The 18,838-nt window shown below is 43.8% G+C and overlaps 1 long non-coding RNA gene across 8 annotated transcripts in view; it reads left to right on the forward strand.

Moving 5' to 3' along the window:
- Positions 1–18,838, forward strand: part of LOC307181276 — a 2,057,065-nt gene that overhangs the window by 1,913,742 nt on the left and 124,485 nt on the right. The gene's annotated exons all lie outside the window — the stretch shown is intronic.

Raw genomic sequence — 18,838 nt, forward strand, 5'->3', positions numbered from 1 at the left:
GGGGGGAAGTGAGACTTCATTGTAGTGCAGATTTCCTTTGCAAGCTTGCTTGGTTGGCCAAAAAGGGCGTATGCGTTTTTTCCTGAATATATTCAGGAAAAAACGCATACGCCCTTTTTGGCCAAGTGCATCATTGTGGACGTTCTGCCTCTTTTCCTATGCTTTCAATGCAATTCCAGTCTACCTCCTGAAATCGGTTTCCTGCAATTCTGCCCCGCTTTCAAGTCCTCTTGGCAGCCTTACTTCAGTCTATTTTTGGACGATAGCTGTCATTTATAACTCTGCAGGTTTGTGAATTACAGTGCCCCTGAGCTCCTTTCTTCAACTCGCTTTCTTGTGACCTGGCCGCAACACCGCAGGATGGCTTCAGGCCCTAATCTGGTTCCGGCACGGCACGCTGAGCCTTTGGTTAATTCCTCTTCCTGGTGGGAAATGAGAGTTAAATTTGCCCGTCCAGACACCTCCAGCTAGTCTCTCATTGGTTCTCGCTATTCCTGTTCATCTTCCGCAGAAATTGCAAACTGGGCCAAACAGGAGGTTAAAGGCGCTGACTCTCCAAGTGGGGAGAGTGTTAGTAAAGCGTCTGGAATGTTGCACCCGAGTACCAGGGGAGGAAAACTGAGACATATTTGAACACGTCTCCCGATCACATGGTTGATCATACTCTAGATTCCACATGCATGTTTTAGCTGAAGGAAGAATACCTTAAACCTGGGTAGTTGAAACCCGTGGAATGGGTACCATGCAATATGACTTCAAAGGGTCTTCATTTGCTCACCGAACCTCTCCAATCCTATCACTGCTGCGTTTATGCCCCTGTACACATGCTTGATTCTCTTTCGGAGACATAGCAATCCATAGGTTTTAAGATACTTACTAGTCAGGAACATTCTTAGGCGTTTAATATGCGGTGTTGAGTCCATTTCGTTGAGCAAGGAGTAGCTCTTGTCTATTCCATATTTGACTTAAGGAAATTTATCTGTGCTCATTTCAATCTCTGGTTTTATGCAGCACCCCAACTCACCTTTACCCTTAAGCAAGCATAAGTTGGTTTTCTAAATTTGAGACCCTGTTCTGTTCTGTAATTCAGTTCCTGTGTAGCCAAGTTTACATTCCGTGTATTACTGATATCTTATGATGTTTCTTTTTCTGTGTGACTTACTTCAGTTAGAATCATCATACCTGAATCCACTCATTGTGCTGCTAAGGGCCTGATGACACAGATTTCATTGCTGAGTGATATTGCTTTGTAAGTAAATACCACAACTTCTTTATCCATTTTTCACTTTCTGCGATGTTGAACTTGTACTGTAAACGAGGTTCTTGTAAACAGAGCCGTTCCAAACTTTGGGGTGGCTGTGTCTTTTTGATTTTAATTTCCCTAAGCTATAGGACCATAAGTGGAAGTGCCCTAGGTTCTGTTGCTTTGTTTTTTAGATGTTTCAGGAAACACCATACACTTCTCCCGAGTGGTTGTTGGCAATTTACATCCCGCCCATCAGCATAACAAGGCTCCCAGTTCTCCATGGCCTGTCCTGCCTTTCTGGATTTTACACTTTTTTCAGATGGCCCTTTTGACCGGGGGGAAGTGAGACTTCATTGTAGTGCAGATTTCCTTTGCAAGCTTGCTTGGTTGGCCAAAAAGGGCGTATGCGTTTTTTCCTGAATATATTCAGGAAAAAACGCTTACGCCCTTTTTGGCCAAGTGCATCATTGTGGACGTTCTGCCTCTTTTCCTATGCTTTCAATGCAATTCCAGTCTACCTCCTGAAATCGGTTTCCTGCAATTCTGCCCCGCTTTCAAGTCCTCTTGGCAGCCTTACTTCAGTCTATTTTTGGACGATAGCTGTCATTTATAACTCTGCAGGTTTGTGAATTACAGTGCCCCTGAGCTCCTTTCTTCAACTCGCTTTCTTTTGAGCTGGCCGCAACACCGCTGGATGGCTTCAGGCCCTAATCTGGTTCCGGTACGGCACGCTGAGCCTTTGGTTATTTCCTCTTCCTGGTGGGAAATGAGAGTTAAATTTGCCGTCCAGACACCTCCAGCTAGCCTCTCATTGGTTCTCGCTATTCCTGTTCATCTTCCGCAGAAATTGCAAACTGTGCCAAACAGGAGGTTAAAGGCGCTGACTCTCCAAGTGGGGAGAGTGTTAGTAAAGCGTCTGGAATGTTGCACCCGAGTACCAGGGGAGGAAAACTGAGACATATTTGAACACGTCTCCCGATCACATGGTTGATCATACTCTAGGTTCCACATGCATGTTTTAGCTGAAGGAATCATACCTTAAACCAGGGTAGTTGAAACCCGTGGAATGGGTACCATGCAATATGACTTCAAAGGGTCTTCATTTGCTCACCGAACCTCTGCAGTCCTATCACTGCTGCGTTTATGCCCCTGTACACATGCTTGACTCTCTTTCGGAGACATAGCAATCCATAGGTTTTAAGATACTTACTAGTCAGGTACATTCTTAGGCGTTTAATATGGGGTGTTGAGTCCATTTCGTTGAGCAAGGAGTAGCTCTTGTCTATTCCATATTTGGCTTAAGGAACTTTATCTGTGCTCATTTCAATCTCTGGTTTTATGCAGCACCCCAACTCACCTTTCCCCTTAAGCAAGCATAAGTTGGTTTTCTAAATTTGAGACCCTGTTCTGTTCTGTAATTCAGTTCCTGTGTAGCCAAGTTTACATTCCGTGTATTACTGATATCTTATGATGTTTCTTTTTCTGTGTGACTTACTTCAGTTAGAATCATCATACCTGAATCCACTCATTGTGCTGCTAAGGGCCTGATTACACAGATTTCATTGCTGAGTGATATTGTTTTGTAAGTAAATACCACAACTTCTTTATCCATTTTTCACTTTCTGCAATGTTGAACTTGTACTGTAAGCGAGGTTCTTCTAAACAGAGCCGTTCCAAACTTTGGGGTGGCTGTGTCTTTTTGATTTTAATTTCCCTAAGCTATAGGACCATAAGTGGAAGTGCCCTAGGTTCTGTTGCTTTGTTTTTTAGATGTTTTAGGAAACACCATACACTTCTCCCGAGTGGTTGTTGGCAATTTACATCCCGCCCATCAGCATAACAAGGCTCCTAGTTCTCCATGGCCTGTCCTGCCTTTCTGGATTTTACACTTTTTTCAGATGGCCCTTTTGACCGGGGGGAAGTGAGACTTCATTGTAGTGCAGATTTCCTTTGCAAGCTTGCTTGGTTGGCCAAAAAGGGCGTATGCGTTTTTTCCTGAATATATTCAGGAAAAAACGCATACGCCCTTTTTGGCCAAGTGCATCATTGTGGACGTTCTGCCTCTTTTCCTATGCTTTCAATGCAATTCCAGTCTACCTCCTGAAATCGGTTTCCTGCAATTCTGCCCCGCTTTCAAGTCCTCTTGGCAGCCTTACTTCAGTCTATTTTTGGACGATAGCTGTCATTTATAACTCTGCAGGTTTGTGAATTACAGTGCCCCTGAGCTCCTTTCTTCAACTTGCTTTCTTGTGACCTGGCCGCAACACCGCAGGATGGCTTCAGGCCCTAATCTGGTTCCGGCACGGCACGCTGAGCCTTTGGTTATTTCCTCTTCCTTGTGGGAAATGAGAGTTAAATTTGCCGTCCAGACACCTCTAGCTAGCCTCTCATTGGTTCTCGCTATTCCTGTTCATCTTCCGCAGAAATTGCAAACTGGGCCAAACAGGAGGTTAAAGGCGCTGACTCTCCAAGTGGGGAGAGTGTTAGTAAAGCGTCTGGAATGTTGCACCCGAGTACCAGGGGAGGAAAACTGAGACATATTTGAACACGTCTCCCGTTCACATGGTTGATCATACTTGGGTTCCACATGCATGTTTTAGCTGAAGGAAGAATACCTTAAACCTGGAGAGTTGAGACCCGTGTAATGGGTACCATGCAATATGACTTCAAAGGGTCTTCATTTGCTCACCGAACCTCTCCAATCCTATCACTGCTGTGTTTATGCCCCTGTACACATGCTTGATTCTCTTTTGGAGACATAGCAATCCATAGGTTTTAAGATACTTACTAGTCAGGTACATTCTTAGGCGTTTAATATGCGGTGTTGAGTCCATTTCGTTGAGCAAGGAGTAGCTCTTGTCTATTCCATATTTGACTTAAGGAACTTTATCTGTGCTCATTTCAATCTCTGGTTTTATGCATCACCCCAATTCACCTTTACCCTTAAGCAAGCATAAGTTGGTTTTCTAAATTTGAGACCCTGTTCTGTTCTGTAATTCAGTTCCTGTGTAGCCAAGTTTACATTCCGTGTATTACTGATATCTTATGATGTTTCTTTTTCTGTGTGACTTATTTCAGTTAGAATCATCATACCTGAATCCACTCATTGTGATGCTAAGGGCCTGATGACATAGATTTCATTGCTGAGTGATATTGCTTTGTAAGTAAATACCACAACTTCTTTATCCATTTTTCACTTTCTGCGATGTTGAACTTGTACTGTAAACGAGGTTCTTGTAAACAGAGGCGTCCCAAACTTTGGGGTGGCTGTGTCTTTTTGATTTTAATTTCCCTAAGCTATAGGACCATAAGTGGCAGTGCCCTAGACTCTGTTGCTTTGTTTTTTCGATGTTTCAGGAAACACCATACACTTCTCCCGAGTGTCTGTTGGCAATTTACATCCCGCCCATCAGCATAACAAGGCTCCCAGTTCTCCATGGCCTGTCCTGCCTTTCTGGATTTTACACTTTTTTCAGATGGCCCTTTTGACCGGGGGGAAGTGAGACTTCATTGTAGTGCAGATTTCCTTTGCAAGCTTGCTTGGTTGGCCAAAAAGGGCGTATGCGTTTTTTCCTGAATATATTCAGGAAAAAACGCATACGCCCTTTTTGGCCAAGTGCATCATTGTGGACGTTCTGCCTCTTTTCCTATGCTTTCAATGCAATTCCAGTCTACCTCCTGAAATCGGTTTCCTGCAATTCTGCCCCGCTTTCAAGTCCTCTTGGCAGCCTTACTTCAGTCTATTTTTCGACGATAGCTGTCATTTATAACTCTGCAGGTTTGTGAATTACAGTGTCCCTGAGCTCCTTTCTTCAACTCGCTTTCTTGTGACCTGGCCGCAACACCGCAGGATGGCTTCAGGCCCTAATCTGGTTCCGGCCCGGCATGCTGAGCCTTTGGTTAATTCCTCTTCCTGGTGGGAAATGAGAGTTAAATTTGCCCGTCCAGACACCTCCAGCTAGCCTCTCATTGGTTCTCGCTATTCCTGTTCATCTTCCGCAGAAATTGCAAACTGGGCCAAACAGGAGGTTAAAGGCGCTGACTCTCCAAGTGGGGAGAGTGTTAGTAAAGCGTCTGGAATGTTGCACCCGAGTACCAGGGGAGGAAAACTGAGACATATTTGAACACGTCTCCCGTTCACATGGTTGATCATACTTGGGTTCCACATGCGTGTTTTAGCTGAAGGAAGAATACCTTAAACCTGGAGAGTTAAGACCCGTGTAATGGGTACCATGCAATATGACTTCAAAGGGTCTTCATTTGCTCACCGAACCTCTCCAATCCTATCACTGCTGCGTTTATGCCCCTGTACACATGCTTGATTCTCTTTCGGAGACATAGCAATCCATAGGTTTTAAGATACTTACTAGTCAGGAACATTCTTAGGCGTTTAATATGCGGTGTTGAGTCCATTTCGTTGAGCAAGGAGTAGCTCTTGTCTATTCCATATTTGACTTAAGGAAATTTATCTGTGCTCATTTCAATCTCTGGTTTTATGCAGCACCCCAACTCACCTTTACCCTTAAGCAAGCATAAGTTGGTTTTCTAAATTTGAGACCCTGTTCTGTTCTGTAATTCAGTTCCTGTGTAGCCAAGTTTACATTCCGTGTATTACTGATATCTTATGATGTTTCTTTTTCTGTGTGACTTACTTCAGTTAGAATCATCATACCTGAATCCACTCATTGTGCTGCTAAGGGCCTGATGACACAGATTTCATTGCTGAGTGATATTGCTTTGTAAGTAAATACCACAACTTCTTTATCCATTTTTCACTTTCTGCGATGTTGAACTTGTACTGTAAACGAGGTTCTTGTAAACAGAGCCGTTCCAAACTTTGGGGTGGCTGTGTCTTTTTGATTTTAATTTCCCTAAGCTATAGGACCATAAGTGGAAGTGCCCTAGGTTCTGTTGCTTTGTTTTTTAGATGTTTCAGGAAACACCATACACTTCTCCCGAGTGGTTGTTGGCAATTTACATCCCGCCCATCAGCATAACAAGGCTCCCAGTTCTCCATGGCCTGTCCTGCCTTTCTGGATTTTACACTTTTTTCAGATGGCCCTTTTGACCGGGGGGAAGTGAGACTTCATTGTAGTGCAGATTTCCTTTGCAAGCTTGCTTGGTTGGCCAAAAAGGGCGTATGCGTTTTTTCCTGAATATATTCAGGAAAAAACGCTTACGCCCTTTTTGGCCAAGTGCATCATTGTGGACGTTCTGCCTCTTTTCCTATGCTTTCAATGCAATTCCAGTCTACCTCCTGAAATCGGTTTCCTGCAATTCTGCCCCGCTTTCAAGTCCTCTTGGCAGCCTTACTTCAGTCTATTTTTGGACGATAGCTGTCATTTATAACTCTGCAGGTTTGTGAATTACAGTGCCCCTGAGCTCCTTTCTTCAACTCGCTTTCTTTTGAGCTGGCCGCAACACCGCTGGATGGCTTCAGGCCCTAATCTGGTTCCGGTACGGCACGCTGAGCCTTTGGTTATTTCCTCTTCCTGGTGGGAAATGAGAGTTAAATTTGCCGTCCAGACACCTCCAGCTAGCCTCTCATTGGTTCTCGCTATTCCTGTTCATCTTCCGCAGAAATTGCAAACTGTGCCAAACAGGAGGTTAAAGGCGCTGACTCTCCAAGTGGGGAGAGTGTTAGTAAAGCGTCTGGAATGTTGCACCCGAGTACCAGGGGAGGAAAACTGAGACATATTTGAACACGTCTCCCGATCACATGGTTGATCATACTCTAGGTTCCACATGCATGTTTTAGCTGAAGGAATCATACCTTAAACCAGGGTAGTTGAAACCCGTGGAATGGGTACCATGCAATATGACTTCAAAGGGTCTTCATTTGCTCACCGAACCTCTGCAGTCCTATCACTGCTGCGTTTATGCCCCTGTACACATGCTTGACTCTCTTTCGGAGACATAGCAATCCATAGGTTTTAAGATACTTACTAGTCAGGTACATTCTTAGGCGTTTAATATGGGGTGTTGAGTCCATTTCGTTGAGCAAGGAGTAGCTCTTGTCTATTCCATATTTGGCTTAAGGAACTTTATCTGTGCTCATTTCAATCTCTGGTTTTATGCAGCACCCCAACTCACCTTTCCCCTTAAGCAAGCATAAGTTGGTTTTCTAAATTTGAGACCCTGTTCTGTTCTGTAATTCAGTTCCTGTGTAGCCAAGTTTACATTCCGTGTATTACTGATATCTTATGATGTTTCTTTTTCTGTGTGACTTACTTCAGTTAGAATCATCATACCTGAATCCACTCATTGTGCTGCTAAGGGCCTGATTACACAGATTTCATTGCTGAGTGATATTGTTTTGTAAGTAAATACCACAACTTCTTTATCCATTTTTCACTTTCTGCAATGTTGAACTTGTACTGTAAGCGAGGTTCTTCTAAACAGAGCCGTTCCAAACTTTGGGGTGGCTGTGTCTTTTTGATTTTAATTTCCCTAAGCTATAGGACCATAAGTGGAAGTGCCCTAGGTTCTGTTGCTTTGTTTTTTAGATGTTTTAGGAAACACCATACACTTCTCCCGAGTGGTTGTTGGCAATTTACATCCCGCCCATCAGCATAACAAGGCTCCTAGTTCTCCATGGCCTGTCCTGCCTTTCTGGATTTTACACTTTTTTCAGATGGCCCTTTTGACCGGGGGGAAGTGAGACTTCATTGTAGTGCAGATTTCCTTTGCAAGCTTGCTTGGTTGGCCAAAAAGGGCGTATGCGTTTTTTCCTGAATATATTCAGGAAAAAACGCATACGCCCTTTTTGGCCAAGTGCATCATTGTGGACGTTCTGCCTCTTTTCCTATGCTTTCAATGCAATTCCAGTCTACCTCCTGAAATCGGTTTCCTGCAATTCTGCCCCGCTTTCAAGTCCTCTTGGCAGCCTTACTTCAGTCTATTTTTGGACGATAGCTGTCATTTATAACTCTGCAGGTTTGTGAATTACAGTGCCCCTGAGCTCCTTTCTTCAACTTGCTTTCTTGTGACCTGGCCGCAACACCGCAGGATGGCTTCAGGCCCTAATCTGGTTCCGGCACGGCACGCTGAGCCTTTGGTTATTTCCTCTTCCTTGTGGGAAATGAGAGTTAAATTTGCCGTCCAGACACCTCTAGCTAGCCTCTCATTGGTTCTCGCTATTCCTGTTCATCTTCCGCAGAAATTGCAAACTGGGCCAAACAGGAGGTTAAAGGCGCTGACTCTCCAAGTGGGGAGAGTGTTAGTAAAGCGTCTGGAATGTTGCACCCGAGTACCAGGGGAGGAAAACTGAGACATATTTGAACACGTCTCCCGTTCACATGGTTGATCATACTTGGGTTCCACATGCATGTTTTAGCTGAAGGAAGAATACCTTAAACCTGGAGAGTTGAGACCCGTGTAATGGGTACCATGCAATATGACTTCAAAGGGTCTTCATTTGCTCACCGAACCTCTCCAATCCTATCACTGCTGTGTTTATGCCCCTGTACACATGCTTGATTCTCTTTTGGAGACATAGCAATCCATAGGTTTTAAGATACTTACTAGTCAGGTACATTCTTAGGCGTTTAATATGCGGTGTTGAGTCCATTTCGTTGAGCAAGGAGTAGCTCTTGTCTATTCCATATTTGACTTAAGGAACTTTATCTGTGCTCATTTCAATCTCTGGTTTTATGCATCACCCCAATTCACCTTTACCCTTAAGCAAGCATAAGTTGGTTTTCTAAATTTGAGACCCTGTTCTGTTCTGTAATTCAGTTCCTGTGTAGCCAAGTTTACATTCCGTGTATTACTGATATCTTATGATGTTTCTTTTTCTGTGTGACTTATTTCAGTTAGAATCATCATACCTGAATCCACTCATTGTGATGCTAAGGGCCTGATGACATAGATTTCATTGCTGAGTGATATTGCTTTGTAAGTAAATACCACAACTTCTTTATCCATTTTTCACTTTCTGCGATGTTGAACTTGTACTGTAAACGAGGTTCTTGTAAACAGAGGCGTCCCAAACTTTGGGGTGGCTGTGTCTTTTTGATTTTAATTTCCCTAAGCTATAGGACCATAAGTGGCAGTGCCCTAGACTCTGTTGCTTTGTTTTTTCGATGTTTCAGGAAACACCATACACTTCTCCCGAGTGTCTGTTGGCAATTTACATCCCGCCCATCAGCATAACAAGGCTCCCAGTTCTCCATGGCCTGTCCTGCCTTTCTGGATTTTACACTTTTTTCAGATGGCCCTTTTGACCGGGGGGAAGTGAGACTTCATTGTAGTGCAGATTTCCTTTGCAAGCTTGCTTGGTTGGCCAAAAAGGGCGTATGCGTTTTTTCCTGAATATATTCAGGAAAAAACGCATACGCCCTTTTTGGCCAAGTGCATCATTGTGGACGTTCTGCCTCTTTTCCTATGCTTTCAATGCAATTCCAGTCTACCTCCTGAAATCGGTTTCCTGCAATTCTGCCCCGCTTTCAAGTCCTCTTGGCAGCCTTACTTCAGTCTATTTTTCGACGATAGCTGTCATTTATAACTCTGCAGGTTTGTGAATTACAGTGTCCCTGAGCTCCTTTCTTCAACTCGCTTTCTTGTGACCTGGCCGCAACACCGCAGGATGGCTTCAGGCCCTAATCTGGTTCCGGCCCGGCATGCTGAGCCTTTGGTTAATTCCTCTTCCTGGTGGGAAATGAGAGTTAAATTTGCCCGTCCAGACACCTCCAGCTAGCCTCTCATTGGTTCTCGCTATTCCTGTTCATCTTCCACAGAAATTGCAAACTGGGCCAAACAGGAGGTTAAAGGCGCTGACTCTCCAAGTGGGGAGAGTGTTAGTAAAGCGTCTGGAATGTTGCACCCGAGTACCAGGGGAGGAAAACTGAGACATATTTGAACACGTCTCCCGTTCACATGGTTGATCATACTTGGGTTCCACATGCGTGTTTTAGCTGAAGGAAGAATACCTTAAACCTGGAGAGTTAAGACCCGTGTAATGGGTACCATGCAATATGACTTCAAAGGGTCTTCATTTGCTCACCGAACCTCTCCAATCCTATCACTGCTGCGTTTATGCCCCTGTACACATGCTTGATTCTCTTTCGGAGACATAGCAATCCATAGGTTTTAAGATATTTACTAGTCAGGTACATTCTTAGGCGTTTAATATGCGGTGTTGAGTCCATTTCGTTGAGCAAGGAGTAGCTCTTGTCTATTCCATATTTGACTTAAGGAACTTTATCTGTGCTCATTTCAATCTCTGGTTTTATGCAGCACCCCAACTCACCTTTACCCTTAAGCAAGCATAAGTTGGTTTTCTAAATTTGAGACCCTGTTCTGTTCTGTAATTCAGTTCCTGTGTAGCCAAGTTTACATTCCGTGTATTACTGATATCTTATGATGTTTCTTTTTCTGTGTGACTTATTTCAGTTAGAATCATCATACCTGAATCCACTCATTGTGATGCTAAGGGCCTGATGACATAGATTTCATTGCTGAGTGATATTGCTTTGTAAGTAAATACCACAATTTCTTTATCCATTTTTCACTTTCTGCGATGTTGAACTTGTACTGTAAACGAGGTTCTTGTAAACAGAGGCGTCCCAAACTTTGGGGTGGCTGTGTCTTTTTGATTTTAATTTCCCTAAGCTATAGGACCATAAGTGGCAGTGCCCTAGGCTCTGTTGCTTTGTTTTTTAGATGTTTCAGGAAACACCATACACTTCTCCCGAGTGGTTGTTGGCAATTTACATCCCGCCCATCAGCATAACAAGGCTCCCAGTTCTCCATGGCCTGTCCTGCCTTTCTGGATTTTACACTTTTTTCAGATGGCCCTTTTGACCGGGGGGAAGTGAGACTTCATTGTAGTGCAGATTTCCTTTGCAAGCTTGCTTGGTTGGCCAAAAAGGGCGTATGCGTTTTTTCCTGAATATATTCAGGAAAAAACGCATACGCCCTTTTTGGCCAAGTGCATCATTGTGGACGTTCTGCCTCTTTTCCTATGCTTTCAATGCAATTCCAGTCTACCTCCTGAAATCGGTTTCCTGCAATTCTGCCCCGCTTTCAAGTCCTCTTGGCAGCCTTACTTCAGTCTATTTTTGGACGATAGCTGTCATTTATAACTCTGCAGGTTTGTGAATTACAGTGCCCCTGAGCTCCTTTCTTCAACTCGCTTTCTTGTGACCTGGCCGCAACACCGCAGGATGGCTTCAGGCCCTAATCTGGTTCCGGCCCGGCATGCTGAGCCTTTGGTTAATTCCTCTTCCTGGTGGGAAATGAGAGTTAAATTTGCCCGTCCAGACACCTCCAGCTAGCCTCTCATTGGTTCTCGCTATTCCTGTTCATCTTCCGCAGAAATTGCAAACTGGGCCAAACAGGAGGTTAAAGGGACTGACTCTCCAAGTGTGGGAGAGTGTTAGTAAAGCGTCTGGAATGTTGCACCCGAGTACCAGGGGAGGAAAACTGAGACATATTTGAACACGTCTCCCGATCAAATGGTTGATCATACTCTAGTTTCCACATGCATGTTTTAGCTGAAGGAATCATACCTTAAACCAGGGTAGTTGAAACCCGTGGAATGGGTACCATGCAATATGACTTCAAAGGGTCTTCATTTGCTGACCGAACATCTGCAGTCCTATCACTGCTGCGTTTATGCCCCTGTACACATGCTTGATTCTCTTTCGGAGACATAGCAATCCATAGGTTTTAAGATACTTACTAGTCAGGTACATTCTTAGGCGTTTAATATGCGGTGTTGAGTCCATTTCGTTGAGCAAGGAGTAGCTCTTGTCTATTCCATATTTGACTTAAGGAACTTTATCTGTGCTCATTTCAATCTCTGGTTTTATGCAGCACCCCAACTCACCTTTACCCTTAAGCAAGCATAAGTTGGTTTTCTAAATTTGAGACCCTGTTCTGTTCTGTAATTCAGTTCCTGTGTAGCCAAGTTTACATTCCGTGTATTACTGATATCTTATGATGTTTCTTTTTCTGTGTGACTTATTTCAGTTAGAATCATCATACCTGAATCCACTCATTGTGATGCTAAGGGCCTGATGACATAGATTTCATTGCTGAGTGATATTGCTTTGTAAGTAAATACCACAACTTCTTTATCCATTTTTCACTTTCTGCGATGTTGAACTTGTACTGTAAACGAGGTTCTTGTAAACAGAGGCGTCCCAAACTTTGGGGTGGCTGTGTCTTTTTGATTTTAATTTCCCTAAGCTATAGGACCATAAGTGGCAGTGCCCTAGGCTCTGTTGCTTTGTTTTTTCGATGTTTCAGGAAACACCATACACTTCTCCCGAGTGTCTGTTGGCAATTTACATCCCGCCCATCAGCATAACAAGGCTCCCAGTTCTCCATGGCCTGTCCTGCCTTTCTGGATTTTACACTTTTTTCAGATGGCCCTTTTGACCGGGGGGAAGTGAGACTTCATTGTAGTGCAGATTTCCTTTGCAAGCTTGCTTGGTTGGCCAAAAAGGGCGTATGCGTTTTTTCCTGAATATATTCAGGAAAAAACGCATACGCCCTTTTTGGCCAAGTGCATCATTGTGGACGTTCTGCCTCTTTTCCTATGCTTTCAATGCAATTCCAGTCTACCTCCTGAAATCGGTTTCCTGCAATTCTGCCCCGCTTTCAAGTCCTCTTGGCAGCCTTACTTCAGTCTATTTTTGGACGATAGCTGTCATTTATAACTCTGCAGGTTTGTGAATTACAGTGCCCCTGAGCTCCTTTCTTCAACTCGCTTTCTTGTGACCTGGCCGCAACACCGCAGGATGGCTTCAGGCCCTAATCTGGTTCCGGCCCGGCATGCTGAGCCTTTGGTTAATTCCTCTTCCTGGTGGGAAATGAGAGTTAAATTTGCCCGTCCAGACACCTCCAGCTAGCCTCTCATTGGTTCTCGCTATTCCTGTTCATCTTCCGCAGAAATTGCAAACTGGGCCAAACAGGAGGTTAAAGGGACTGACTCTCCAAGTGTGGGAGAGTGTTAGTAAAGCGTCTGGAATGTTGCACCCGAGTACCAGGGGAGGAAAACTGAGACATATTTGAACACGTCTCCCGATCAAATGGTTGATCATACTCTAGTTTCCACATGCATGTTTTAGCTGAAGGAATCATACCTTAAACCAGGGTAGTTGAAACCCGTGGAATGGGTACCATGCAATATGACTTCAAAGGGTCTTCATTTGCTGACCGAACCTCTGCAGTCCTATCACTGCTGCGTTTATGCCCCTGTACACATGCTTGATTCTCTTTCGGAGACATAGCAATCCATAGGTTTTAAGATACTTACTAGTCAGGTACATTCTTAGGCGTTTAATATGGGGTGTTGAGTCCATTTCGTTGAGCAAGGAGTAGCTCTTGTCTATTCCATATTTGGCTTAAGGAACTTTATCTGTGCTCATTTCAATCTCTGGTTTTATGCAGCACCCCAACTCACCTTTACCCTTAAGCAAGCATAAGTTGGTTTTCTAAATTTGAGACCCTGTTCTGTTCTGTAATTCAGTTCCTGTGTAGCCAAGTTTACATTCCGTGTATTACTGATATCTTATGATGTTTCTTTTTCTGTGTGACTTACTTCAGTTAGAATCATCATACCTGAATCCACTCATTGTGCTGCTAAGGGCCTGATGACACAGATTTCATTGCTGAGTGATATTGCTTTGTAAGTAAATACCACAACTTCTTTATCCATTTTTCACTTTCTGCAATGTTGAACTTGTACTGTAAACGAGGTTCCTGTAAACAGAGCCGTTCCAAACTTTGGGGTGGCTGTGTCTTTTTGATTTTAATTTCCCTAAGCTATAGGACCATAAGTGGAAGTGCCCTAGGTTCTGTTGCTTTGTTTTTTAGATGTTTTAGGAAACACCATACACTTCTCCCGAGTGGTTGTTGGCAATTTACATCCCGCCCATCAGCATAACAAGGCTCCTAGTTCTCCATGGCCTGTCCTGCCTTTCTGGATTTTACACTTTTTTCAGATGGCCCTTTTGACCGGGGGGAAGTGAGACTTCATTGTAGTGCAGATTTCCTTTGCAAGCTTGCTTGGTTGGCCAAAAAGGGCGTATGCGTTTTTTCCTGAATATATTCAGGAAAAAACGCATACGCCCTTTTTGGCCAAGTGCATCATTGTGGACGTTCTGCCTCTTTTCCTATGCTTTCAATGCAATTCCAGTCTACCTCCTGAAATCGGTTTCCTGCAATTCTGCCCCGCTTTCAAGTCCTCTTGGCAGCCTTACTTCAGTCTATTTTTGGACGATAGCTGTCATTTATAACTCTGCAGGTTTGTGAATTACAGTGCCCCTGAGCTCCTTTCTTCAACTCGCTTTCTTTTGAGCTGGCCGCAACACCGCAGGATGGCTTCAGGCCCTAATCTGGTTCCGGCACGGCACGCTGAGCCTTTGGTTATTTCCTCTTCCTGGTGGGAAATGAGAGTTAAATTTGCCGGTCCAGACACCTCCAGCTAGTCTCTCATTGGTTCTCGCTATTCCTGTTCATCTTCCGCAGAAATTGCAAACTGGGCCAAACAGGAGGTTAAAGGCGCTGACTCTCCAAGTGGGGAGAGTGTTAGTAAAGCATCTGGAATGTTGCACCCGAGTACCAGGGGAGGAAAACTGAGACATATTTGAACACGTCTCCCGTTCACATGGTTGATCATACTTGGGTTCCACATGCATGTTTTAGCTGAAGGAAGAATACCTTAAACCTGGAGAGTTAAGACCCGTGTAATGGGTACCATGCAATATGAATTCAAAGGGTCTTCATTTGCTCACCAAACCTCACCAATCCTATCACTGCTGCGTTTATGCCCCTGTACACATGCTTGATTCTCTTTCGGAGACATAGCAATCCATAGGTTTTAAGATACTTACTAGTCAGGTACATTCTTAGGCGTTTAATATGCGGTGTTGAGTCCATTTCGTTGAGCAAGGAGTAGCTCTTGTCTATTCCATATTTGGCTTAAGGAACTTTATCTGTGCTCATTTCAATCTCTGGTTTTATGCAGCACCCCAACTCACCTTTACCCTTAAGCAAGAATAAGTTGGTTTTGTAAATTTGAGACCCTGTTCTGTTCTGTAATTCAGTTCCTGTGTAGCCAAGTTTACATTCCGTGTATTACTGATATCTTATGATGTTTCTTTTTCTGTGTGACTTATTTCAGTTAGAATCATCATACCTGAATCCACTCACTGTGCTGCTAAGGGCCTGATGACACAGATTTCATTGCTGAGTGATATTGCTTTGTAAGTAAATACCACAACTTCTTTATCCATTTTTCACTTTCTGCGATGTTGAACTTGTACTGTAAACGAGGTTCTTGTAAACAGAGCCGTTCCAAACTTTGGGGTGGCTGTGTCTTTTTGATTTTAATTTCCCTAAGCTATAGGACCATAAGTGGAAGTGCCCTAGGTTCTGTTGCTTTGTTTTTTAGATGTTTCAGGAAACACCATACACTTCTCCCGAGTGGTTGTTGGCAATTTACATCCCGCCCATCAGCATAACAAAGCTCCCAGTTCTCCATGGCCTGTCCTGCCTTTCTGGATTTTACACTTTTTTCAGATGGCCCTTTTGACCGGGGGGAAGTGAGACTTCATTGTAGTGCAGATTTCCTTTGCAAGCTTGCTTGGTTGGCCAAAAAGGGCGTATGCGTTTTTTCCTGAATATATTCAGGAAAAAACGCATACGCCCTTTTTGGCCAAGTGCATCATTGTGGACGTTCTGCCTCTTTTCCTATGCTTTCAATGCAATTCCAGTCTACCTCCTGAAATCGGTTTCCTGCAATTCTGCCCCGCTTTCAAGTCCTCTTGGCAGCCTTACTTCAGTCTATTTTTGGACGATAGCTGTCATTTATAACTCTGCAGGTTTGTGAATTACAGTGCCCCTGAGCTCCTTTCTTCAACTCGCTTTCTTTTGAGCTGGCCGCAACACCGCAGGATGGCTTCAGGCCGTAATCTGGTTCCGGTACGGCACGCTGAGCCTTTGGTTATTTCCTCTTCCTGGTGGGAAATGAGAGTTAAATTTGCCCGTCCAGACACCTCCAGCTAGCCTCTCATTGGTTCTCGCTATTCCTGTTCATCTTCCGCAGAAATTGCAAACTGGGCCAAACAGGAGGTTAAAGGTGCTGACTCTCCAAGTGGGGAGAGTGTTAGTAAAGCGTCTGGAATGTTGCACCCGAGTACCAGGGGAGGAAAACTGAGACATATTTGAACACGTCTCCCGTTCACATGGTTGATCATACTTGGGTTCCACATGCATGTTTTAGCTGAAGGAAGAATACCTTAAACCTGGAGAGTTGAGACCCGTGTAATGGGTACCATGCAATATGACTTCAAAGGGTCTTCATTTGCTCACCGAACCTCTCCAATCCTATCACTGCTGTGTTTATGCCCCTGTACACATGCTTGATTCTCTTTTGGAGACATAGCAATCCATAGGTTTTACGATACTTACTAGTCAGGTACATTCTTAGGCGTTTAATATGTGGTGTTGAGTCCATTTCGTTGAGCAAGGAGTAGCTCTTGTCTATTCCATATTTGGCTTAAGGAACTTTATCTGTGCTAATTTCAATCTCTGGTTTTATGCAGCACCCCAACTCACCTTTACCCTTAAGCAAGAATAAGTTGGTTTTCTAAATTTGAGACCCTGTTCTGTTCTGTAATTCAGTTCCTGTGTAGCCAAGTTTACATTCCGTGTATTACTGATATCTTATGATGTTTCTTTTTCTGTGTGACTTATTTCAGTTAGAATCATCATACCTGAATCCACTCATTGTGATGCTAAGGGCCTGATGACATAGATTTCATTGCTGAGTGATATTGCTTTGTAAGTAAATACCACAACTTCTTTATCCATTTTTCACTTTCTGCGATGTTGAACTTGTACTGTAAACGAGGTTCTTGTAAACAGAGGCGTCCCAAACTTTGGGGTGGCTGTGTCTTTTTGATTTTAATTTCCCTAAGCTATAGGACCATAACTGGCAGTGCCCTAGGCTCTGTTGCTTTGTTTTTTCGATATTTCAGGAAACACCATACACTTCTCCCGAGTGTCTGTTGGCAATTTACATCCCGCCCATCAGCATAACAAGGCTCCCAGTTCTCCATGGCCTGTCCTGCCTTTCTCGATTTTACACTTTTTTCAGATGGCCCTTTTGACCGGGGGGAAGTGAGACTTCATTGTAGTGCAGATTTCCTTTGCAAGCTTGCTTGGTTGGCCAAAAAGGACGTATGCGTTTTTTCCTGAATATATTCAGGAAAAAACGCATACGCCCTTTTTGGCCAAGTGCATCATTGTGGACGTTCTGCCTCTTTTCCTATGCTTTCAATGCAATTCCAGTCTACCTCCTGAAATCGGTTTCCTGCAATTCTGCCCCGCTTTCAAGTCCTCTTGGCAGCCTTACTTCAGTCTATTTTTGGATGATAGCTGTCATTTATAACTCTGCAGGTTTGTGAATTACAGTGCCCCTGAACTCCTTTCTTCAACTCGCTTTCTTTTGAGCTGGCCGCAACACCGCAGGATGGCTTCAGGCCCTAATCTGATTCCGGCCCGGCATGCTGAACCTTTGGTTAATTCCTCTTCCTGGTGGGAAATGAGAGTTAAATTTGCCCGTCCAGACACCTCCAGCTAGCCTCTCATTGGTTCTCGCTATTCCTGTTCATCTTCCACAGAAATTGCAAACTGGGCCAAACAGGAGGTTAAAGGCGCTGACTCTCCAAGTGGGGAGAGTGTTAGTAAAGCGTCTGGAATGTTGCACCCGAGTACCAGGGGAGGAAAACTGAGACATATTTGAACACGTCTCCCGATCACATGGTTGATCATACTCTAGGTTCCACATGCATGTTTTAGCTGAAGGAAGAATACCTTAAACCTGGGTAGTTGAAACCCGTGGAATGGGTACCATGCAATATGACTTCAAAGGGTCTTCATTTGCTCACCAAACCTCTCCAATCCTATCACTGCTGCGTTTATGCCCCTGTACACATGCTTGATTCTCTTTCGGGGACCTAGCAATCCATAGGTTTTAAGATACTTACTAGTCAGGTACATTCTTAGGCGTTTAATATGGGGTGTTGAGTCCATTTCGTTGAGCAAGGAGTAGCTCTTGTCTATTCCATATTTGGCTTAAGGAACTTTATCTGTGCTCATTTCAATCTCTGGTTTTATGCAGCACCCCAACTCACCTTTCCCCTTAAGCAAGCATAAGTTGGTTTTCTAAATTTGAGACCCTGTTCTGTTCTGTAATTCAGTTCCTGTGTAGCCAAGTTTACATTCCGTGTATTACTGATATCTTATGATGTTTCTTTTTCTGTGTGACTTATTTCAGTTAGAATCATCATACCTGAATCCACTCATTGTGCTGCTAAGGGCCTGATGACACAGATTTCATTGCTGAGTGATATTGCTTTGTAAGTAAATACCACAACTTCTTTATCCATTTTTCACTTTCTGCGATGTTGAACTTGTACTGTAAACGAGGTTCTTGTAAACAGAGCCGTTCCAAACTTTGGGGTGGCTGTGTCTTTTTGATTTTAATTTCCCTAAGCTATAGGACCATAAGTGGAAGTGCCCTAGGTTCTGTTGCTTTGGTTTTTAGATGTTTCAGGAAACACCATACACTTCTCC

The sequence above is a fragment of the Stenella coeruleoalba genome, assembly GCF_951394435.1.
Source record: "Stenella coeruleoalba genome assembly, contig: scaffold_52, whole genome shotgun sequence".
Taxonomy (NCBI): Eukaryota; Metazoa; Chordata; class Mammalia; order Artiodactyla; family Delphinidae; genus Stenella; species Stenella coeruleoalba.